Source organism: Neomonachus schauinslandi, chromosome 14, assembly GCF_002201575.2.
Source record: "Neomonachus schauinslandi chromosome 14, ASM220157v2, whole genome shotgun sequence".
Taxonomy (NCBI): Eukaryota; Metazoa; Chordata; class Mammalia; order Carnivora; family Phocidae; genus Neomonachus; species Neomonachus schauinslandi.
In genome coordinates, this window is record NC_058416.1 from 41,488,480 (window position 1) to 41,498,315 (window position 9,836).

Sequence of the window (9,836 nt, forward strand, 5' to 3'; positions counted from 1 at the left end):
GAGATTCTCAGGGTGGCACCTAAAACCATCTATACTCGGTGCCTTAGTCTATATTCAGACCTGATAAAATTAGCTTTTCCATCTTGACTACACCCACATTTATCTAGGTAGGAGACTGGTTCAGGTCAAAAGTCTGAGTGGGGGTTACCATATACTTATATTTCATTTTCTTTTTTTTTATTGAAAGTTTATACTAACAGAATGTTAAGGTGCAGGGTGATGTGGCCACAGGGAAGTGGCCTGTGTGGAACCACAGCCAGACAACTGATGCTCCCTGCACCTGTCTAGCATAGAGCTACTACTTTGCACCTGGTTGATACCACCATGCTGAAGCAATTCAACAGGAGAGACAAGGAATCAGGTGGAGGTTCCAACCTATTCCAGCACCTTGAAAAGAGTGGAGTACTCCAGGAGGCCCATGTATTTATTGAAACTCCCATCAACCCTCGAAAATGTGCCCACATTTTCAACAAGATCCTTTACCTCATAAACCAGGGCGAATACCTAGGGACCACTGAAGTGCCCAAGGCCTTCTTTGCCATGACCAAGCTCGTTCAGTCTAATGATCCCACACTCTGTTGGATGTGCTACTTGATCATCAAGGAGATATCGTGCATTGATGAGGATGTCATTATCATCACCAGCAGCCTGACAAAGGACATGACCAGGAAAGAAGACAACCACCAGGGCCAGACTCTGCATGCCCTCTGCCAGATCACTGATAGCACCATGCTGCAGGCTATCGAGTGCTACATGAAACAGGCCATCATGGAGAAGGAGCCCAGTGTCTCCATCTCTTCCCTGGTATCTTCCCTGCACCTGCTGCAGTGCAGCTTTGATGTGGTCAAGCTTTGGGTGAATGAGGCCTAGCAGGAGGCATCCAGTGATAACCTCATGTCCCAGTACCATGCACTGGGGTTCCTCTACCATGTGCATAAGAATGACCACCTGGCTGCCAATAAGCTGATTAGCAAGTTCAGCAAGCACGGTCTCAAGTCTCCCTTTGCCTACTGCATGATGATCCAGGAGGCCAGCAAGCAGCTGGAGGAAGAGGATGGCAGCCATGACAGCTCACTGTTTGACTTCATTGAGAGCTGCTTGTCCAGCAAGCACAAGATGGTGGTGTACAAAGCTGCCTCATCCCTTGTCAATCTGCCAGGCTGCAGTGCCAAAGAGCTGGCCCCAGCTGTGTCAATGCTCCAGCTTTTCGGCAGTTCCCCCAAGGTCACTGCTGTGCTCACCCTCAATAAAATGGTCATGGAGCATCTGTCAGCAGTGATGGCCTGCAACCTGGACCTGGAGAACCTGGTTGCATTACCACAATGGCCATTGTCATACTCCTAAAGACTGAGAACAAAACAGCTTCATGAAGCAGATCTTGTCCTTTACGTCGGAGATCTTGGATGAGTTCTAGGTGGTGGTGGTCCAGGCCATCAGTGCCATGTGTCAGAAGTATCCTCAAAACACGCTGTGGTCATGAACTTCCTATTCACCATGCTGTGGGAAGAGGGTGGCTTTGAGTACAAATAGGCCATCATGGACTGCATTGTCAGCATCATTGAGGAGAACCCGGAGAGCAAGGAGATCGGGCTTTGGTACCTGTGTGAGTTCACTGAGAACTGCAAGTTCACCATGCTGGCCACCCATGTCCTGCATCTCCTGGTCCAGGAGGGGCCCAAGACCAACAACCCCTCCACATACATCTGCTTCATATATGACCACTTGGTCTTGGAGCATGAGGAGGTCTGGGCAGGTGCTGTGAGTGCTCTGGCCATATCTGGAGCCCAGAAAGAAGAGATGTTACTCAGTATCTTGGTGTTGCTGAAGAGGTGTGTGATGAACAATGACAGTGAAGTAAGAGACCAAGCCACCTACTATCTCAATATCCTGGGGCAGAAGCAGAAGGTCCTCAATTCAGGCTATATCCTAAATGGTCTGTTTCCATCACGGGTCTGGAGAGAGTTCTGCAGCGGTACACTCTAGAGCCATCAGAGGCTGCCAAGCAGCCTGAGAAAGTGGCAGCCACCTGGCAAGAGATCTTCCAGGAGCAACTGGAGAAAGTACCAGAGTTCCATGGGTGGGGTCCCCTCTTCAAGGCCTCACTTGAACCCGTGACGCTCACTGAGTCAGAGACAGAGTATGTCATCACTGCACCAAACACACCTTCACTGACCACATGATGTTCCAGCTTGAGTGCACAAACACACTCAACGACCAGACTTTGGAGAATGTCACAGTACAAATGGAGCCCACTGAAGCCTATGAAGTGCTGTTACGTGTCTGCCCAAAGTTTACCTTACAACCAGCCTGGAACTTGTTACACACTGGTGGCGCTGCCCAAGGAAGACCCCAGAGCTGTGGTCTGCACATTCAGCTGCATAATGAAGTTCACTGTCAAGGATTATGACCCCACCATGGGGGAGACTGATAATGAAGGCTACAAAGATGAATATGTGCTGGAAAATCTGGAAATCATCATTGCTGATCACATCCAAAAGGTCATGAAGTTGAACTTTGAAACAGCCTGGGATGAGGTAGGGGATGAGTTTGAAAAGGAGGAAACATTCACCTTGTCTACTGTCAAGACACTTGAAGAGACTGTGGGAAATATGGTGAAATGCCTAGGAATGTCCCCATGTGAGAGATCGGACAAAGTGCTGGATAACAAGAATACCCACACATTGCTCCTGGCTGGTGTGTTCCAGGGTGGTCACGTCGTCCTGGTGCGCTCCCAACTGCTGCTTTTGGACACAGTAAGAATGCAGATGACAGCCAGAAGTTTGGAGGAGAAGCTAGTAGATGTTATCTTGGCGTCTGTGGGCAGAGAGGCCAGACTTCATGGGCCCTACTTCTACTCTTATCTTCCCAACACTATGTGGATGTCACGCCTTCCTCCTGAACCCAGTGGAAACTTCTTCCCAAGCCTCAGTATTTCAAAAACGATTAGGAATCACCGAAAAAAATTTGTTTAACCCGTAGCCCAGAACTGCTAAGGAGTAACTTTTTTTTTTTCTTTTTTTCAATAGGGGATGATTTTAGCTTGTCCTAGAAACTGCTGGGAAAGGACATTCAAATGAATAAAATGCTCGCACTTCCTCTTGAATTTATCACCAAGGAAACCATCTTATCCTTATAGATAAATCAGCACATATATTTTTTAAATAAATAAATAAAAGCATGTTAAGAAGTTGTAGGAATAAGTACACATGGACATTTGGGATTTTACAAAAGGGTCAGCTTGTCAGACTTTGTGTTAATGGAACTTAAACAAGGCCTCCTAAGAGATGAATGTTAGTGATAATTCTGGAACTTTGTGGTTTAACATACTTTGTCTTTAACATCTTCCCCAGGATTCTGAGATGTCCCACAGAGAACTCAAGTGGTTACGCACTGGAGGCATTTGAGCTTGTCTCTCAGGTCAGGAATCTTACAACTGACACATTTACCTTGTGGATGATTGTATTGGAATAATGTGCAAAGCGAGGTTCTGCCTTGCAGTGCTGTGTGGTCTGTGGTCCCTAGGGAAAAACAGGGCAAAAACAAAATAATGGGGAAAAACCTTTATTTTTGAGAGAATAGGTGCAGCCAAATGCATAGGTTCAATTATTTTGGTGGAATCCAACCACCACCTTGGGGCTGATGCAGAAAGGAAAGTTCCTACAGGAAATATCAAGGTCAAATCCCCTACATCCTGTCCCTGGGGACAGCTGGCAAGCCTCTATGGCTTTTGCCCCAAAGCCCCCAGTCACCTGTGAAAATGCTTATCCTTATGATTTTAGGATCCCAAAATAGGAAAGGCCTTCATGAAAAATAATTAGAAATTTTAATATATAATTATAACTCTGGTTATAACATATGACACTTTGTTTTTTTATTTTGACTTTTGTACTTCCCAATAAAACACATTTTATATACAATGTAGGTATTTCCTGCAAAACTCTTCTTTTTTATGGAAGGCTGTCACTATAAAGTGAATATAGGAGTCACTAATGTGCATTCTATGTTATAAATCTGAATTTCAATACTGAAGCCAGCCTGCATCAGCCATGAGTACTCATGTACATCCAGACAATGGAATAGTATTCAGAACTAAAAAGAAATGAGCTATCAAGCCATGAAAAGATGTGGAGGAACATTTAATGCATATTACTAAGCGAAAAAAAGCCAATCTGAAAAGGCTACATACTGAATGATTCCAACTATATGACACTCTGGACTGTAGGACATTCTGAAAAAAAGCAAAATCGTGGAAGTTGGGGTTGGGGAGAGAGGAGTTGAGCAAGCAGAGTATGGAGAAATTTTAGGGCAATGAAACTGTTCTGTGAAATATTATAATGATGATTCCTTGTCAAAACCCATAGAATGGACAACACCAGGAGTGAATCCTAATATAAATCATAAACTTTGGGTGATAATGTGTCAATATAGGTTCAGTGGGATGTTGATAGTGTTGGAGGCTGTGGAGTCAGAGTGTATATAGGAACTCCTTGTACCTTTTGTTCAATTTTGCTTTGACCTAAAACTGCCCTAAATCAAGTCTGCTTTAAAAAATAATAAAATGCGATTTTCTGATTATATAAATGAAATACTAAAAGTCTAAAATATCATGAGCTTAATTCTTATTCCATTTTTATATTCATATATTGAAATCATTGATATCATACTATATATAGAATTTATAAAATTTCATATATAATTTGGAAGTCTGTTTATTCTTTCCTTTGTATAAGCAAGCCTATTTATTAAAAACTCTTTGTATTTTTTCTAATGACTTAAATAAATATTACTATACTAATAACCCTCTTATCATTGGATATTTGGGATATTTTCAGTTGCTGATTATTATAATAATGTTCTATAAGCATTTTCTATAAGTCTAATTGTTTCATTAAGATGCATTACTATATGCGGAATGACAAATATTTTAAGGCTTTTATTGAGTACTATGCAATACTTTCCAAAAAAGATTAAATCAAATGTTACTCTCACTAGGAGCATGTGAGAATGCTCTCACATTCCATCTTCTCCATTGAATCTTATAATTTCTGATAGGTAATAATCACCCAATCAACCTTGCCAGTATTTTTTAAAAGTATTCCCCTGTCTCCTCTTCTTTATCCAGAAGAATAACAATTTGATTAAATACAGAGGGTTGAAAGTATTGCATAAGTGTTTTTTTCATAGTGATCTACAGTCTCATTTCATTAGTAAGATTTGACATACACCCTAGTGACATAATCAACCAGATGTGTATAATTGTTTTCAGAACACAATGTGTGGATAAATGGTCAGTCTTTTTTACTTTTTAAGTTTTATGTGAATGGGTCCAGTTTGAATAGTTCAGCATCTCTCTTTTAAGTTCAAGTTTCCTAGATCATGTCCTGGGTAAGTTGGTAATAACTTCCTATGGTAAAATGGTCTGATGGGATCCTTAGTGACTAATTACTATTAGTATGAACATATGTGCTCCCAAAGACTTTCAACAACTTCTAGTGATGAGAATAACTATTGCATATTTATAATAAGCTACTAGAACCATCAATCATGTGATCTTTGAAATCTTGACAAAGTCTCAATTCTCCTGGAAAGTTTGTCAAAGGGCATCCTGAGGAAATGCTATAGGTTCATGAATATTTATAAATACTGTCGTAAATTTGGCAACATCCTCAGGATTTTTGCCTTAACCTTTTAAATGTGATGGATTGTATGAACTAAATTATAATATGAATGACTAGGAAAACTGATCAGGTGATATGAGTGCTGTGACATTTCCTCAAGTCCAATATATTATATCACATATATATTACTCTTTCAACATAGTCCTTGCATTGCCAAAATATGCACTTTACATTCTCTAATTTGAAAGAGCCACGTTACACTCCATGTAACACTCCAAAACCATGTTAGGGATTAGTTTGCCTATAATCTTCAGTTATTTTGAAAGATGTGTAGCTGACATGATACATGCTGATGTATAGTAAGCATTTGTATTAGAAGTTACTACTTTAATTTGTGGTTCGTTGAATATATTCCATGTGTCAAACATTGGCTTTCTCACAGCCTCTGTTCTAGGTGCCATGATAACTGCTCTATTTAAGCCTGACCCTGGCTCTACCCTCATGAAGGTTCTAATTATGGGAACAAAGAATTTGATGACCTGTGATGACCCCTACATAAAAGGAAGTACAGAGTGGGAGGACAAATCATGTACAAGGGAAACTAAGTCTAATTTGAAAGAATTTGGAAAAAGTAGCATTGAACCTGAGACTGGGAGGGAGCATAAGAATTAGCTAAAAGGTTTGTAGAGGAAACACTATAGTGAAAACCATAAAGTAAGAAAGCATGGTCTATTACAAGGATTGGAAAAAAAGACCACTATAGCTGGAGCAGAGAACGTGAATATTACACCTAGGCATGTAGACTAATGCTGTGCTGTAGAGGGACACATAAGCCTCGTCAAACGTTTTTAACTTTACCTCAAAAGTTGTAATTGAAGAGTTTTAAGCAGAAGAGTGATGTAAAAATATTTGTATTTTTAAAATATCACATTGGGTGCAGTGAAGAAAAAGAACTGGAGCAAATCCAGGATAAAGGTACAGAGAGATCTGGTAGAGGCAGCAATGGTGGGCAAGGCAGGTTACCATAGAGCCAGGATTGATCTAGTGTGCAAACAGTGGCAAATTCAAAAACAAACTCTTTTGAGAGATATTTGGGAGAGAGCATTAATAGAACTTAGTAACTAATGGTATTATTTTTTTATTATTATTATGTTAATCACCATACATTACATCATTAGTTTTTGATGTAGTGTTCCATGATTCATTTTTGCGTTTAACACCCAGTGCTCCATTCAGTACGTGCCGTCCTTAATACCGATCACCAGGCTAACCCATCCCCTGACCCCCCTCCCCGCTAGAACCCTCAGATTGTTTCTCAGAGTCCATAGTCTCTCGTGGTTCATCTCCCCCTCCGATTTCCCCCCCTTCATTTTTCCCTTCCTGCTATCTTCTTTTTTTTTTTTAACATATAATGTATTATTTGTTTCAGAGGTACAGAGGTACAACAGTCTTACACAATTCACAGAGCTCACCATAGCACATACCCTCCCCAGTGTCCATCAGCCAGCCACCCCATCCCTCCCACCCCCCACCATGCCAGCAACCCTCAGTTTGTTTCCTGAGACTAAGAATTCCTTATATCAGTGAGGTCATATAATACATGTCTTTCTCTGACTTATTTTGCTCAGCATAATACCCTCCAGTTCCATCCACGTCATTGCAAATGGCAAGATATCATTCCTTTTGATGGCTGCATAATATTCCATTATATATATATTTTATATATATATATATATATATATATACCACAATGGCCAGATATCATTCCTTTTGATGGCTGCATAATATTCCATTATATATATATAATATATATATATTATATATATATATATACCACAATGTCCACAATAGCCAAACTACAGAAAGAGCCAAGATGTCCATTGACAGATGAATGGATAAAGAAGATGTGGTATATATAACAAATGCTGAAGAAATGTATTTAATTTGAGTTGGTGGATATCAGTGCAAGTGTTAAGGTTAAGATTAGAATTGGGGCATTTTGAAGGGCTTGTGGAACACTGGAGTGAACAAGGATTTAGGAAATTGAATAAAGAGGTCTCAAGTGCAAAAGATAGTGCTGGGCTAGAAATTAGGATTTGGGCATTATTAGAATATAGATGATGAAGCTATTAAAGTAGACAAGAATACCTATGGAAGATATTTAAGAAAAAAAAAAAAGCTCTGATAAATAAAATTCCAAATTCAAATATTTGGTAAAGAAAGCTGACCTTAACATTTCCCTCAGCTTGACCAAATTTTAGATAGGCTTCTTCCTGTCTCTAGACCCGTGACCCCTTTTCTCAGAGCATTTGCTTTAGAGAACTTATAATTGTAAACTCTTTCTTGGCTCCTTTGAGATGCAAATTTTTTAAGATTCCAGTATAATTAACATACAGTGTTACATTAGTTCCAGGTGTACCATACAGTGATTCAACAATTCTATACATTACTTCATGTTCATCAAGATGAGTGTATTCTTTTTTTTTTTTTAAGATTTTTTATTTATTTATTTGACAGAGAGAGAGATCACAAGTAGGCAGACAGGCAGGCAGAGGGAGAAGTAGAAGCAGGCTCCCTGCTGAGCACAGAGCCCGATGTGGGGCTCAATCCCAGGACCCTGGGATCGTGACCTGAGCCGAAGGCAGATGCTTAACAATCTGAGCCACCCAGGTGCCCCAAGATGAGTGTATTCTTTGATCCCCATCACCTATTTCACCCATCCCCCACCCACCTCCTCTCTGATAACCACTAGCTTGTTCTCTATGTTTGAGTCTGGGTTTTTTTGTCTCTTGTTTTCTTTGTTTTGTTTTGTTTCTTAAATTCCACCACATGAGTGAAGTCATATGGTATTTGTCTTTCTCTGACTGACTTATTTCACTTAGCATCATGCTCCCTAGATCCACCCATGCTGTTGCAAATGGCAAGCTTTCATTATTTTTCATGGCTGAGTGATATACTGGGATATAAATCTTTTTAAAAGCCTCTTGCCATTTATATAGTTCAGGGTTATCTTTCTCAAGGACCTGGGAATCATCCTTTGAAATGTAATAATCAAGGAAGATAATAGCTCCATCTCCCAGTTTCTGTGGGAACTTTGGAGAACACTTAGCTCCAAGTTCTAAAATACCTCCTGTTATGAAGTCATTAGAAAGTTTACTTTTCCTGTTGGTAAAGCCAATTAACAAACACAGATGGCCGAAGGTCTCCCATTCACCTCTGCTCTTAAAAACCCTACCTCCTGGCGTTTATGTCAGAGCTGGGTTCAGATTGAATCCCAGCCTCTCTTATATATTGAAATAGCCTTGAACAGAGTCTTTGTTGCCTGTTTAACTGGTGCCACAAAAACAGACTGAGAATGATCAACATTATAGATAGGAAGAAAGCCAGGATATTACAGCATTATGGAAGTCAAGGAAAAATAATGATTCAAGAAAGAAGTTATGGGGTGCCTGGGTGGCTCAGTTGGTTAAGCGACTGCCTTTGGCTCAGGTCATGATCCTGGAGTCCTGGGATCGAGTCCCGCATCGGGCTTCCGGCTCGGCGGGGAGCCTGCTTCTCCCTCTGACCCTATCCCCTCTCATGCTGTTTCTCTCTCTCTCTCTCTCAAATAAATAAATAAATAAATAAATAAATAAAATCTTTATAAAAAAGAAAGAAAGAAAGAAAGAAGTTATGCCCATCACTGTCAAAAACTGCTGAAATGTCAAGTATGGTAAAGACTAAACCAATTACATTAAATTAAACATACGGAAATCAAAGAGTATAGAGTGTGTGAATGGAAAGCAGCTTGGAGTGGGTTGAAGAAAAAGTAGGAAGTAAATAAATGAAGACTATCAGGATAGACAAGAATAAAATACACAGTCTTCTTTTTTTCAATAAAAAATTAAAACTGAGCTTTATTTTCCTTCCAGAGTCAAGTTAGAGTTGAAGCATATGGAACAGAATGTAACATTTTATCAAAACATTCCTCTTTGAATGTCTTTCTTTTTCTTTCTTTCTTTTTCCTTTTTTTCTTTTTTCTTTCTTTCTTTCTTTCCTTTCTTTCTTTCCTTTCTTTCTTTCTTTCTTTCTCTTTCTTTCTTTCTTTCTTTCTTTTCTTTCTTTCTTTCTTTCTTTCTTTCTTTCTTTCTTTCTTTCTTTCTTTCTTTCTTTCTTTCTTTTCTTTCTTTCTTTTCTTTCTTTCTTTCTTTCTTTCTTTCTTTCTTTCTTTCTTTCTTT

General features: G+C 39.7%; 1 pseudogene; it reads left to right on the plus strand.

Annotated features, from left to right (window-relative positions):
• The first annotated feature begins 324 nt into the window (after positions 1-324).
• LOC110576947 lies at positions 325-2,972 on the plus strand (annotated as a pseudogene).
• The last annotated feature ends 6,864 nt before the right edge of the window (positions 2,973-9,836 follow it).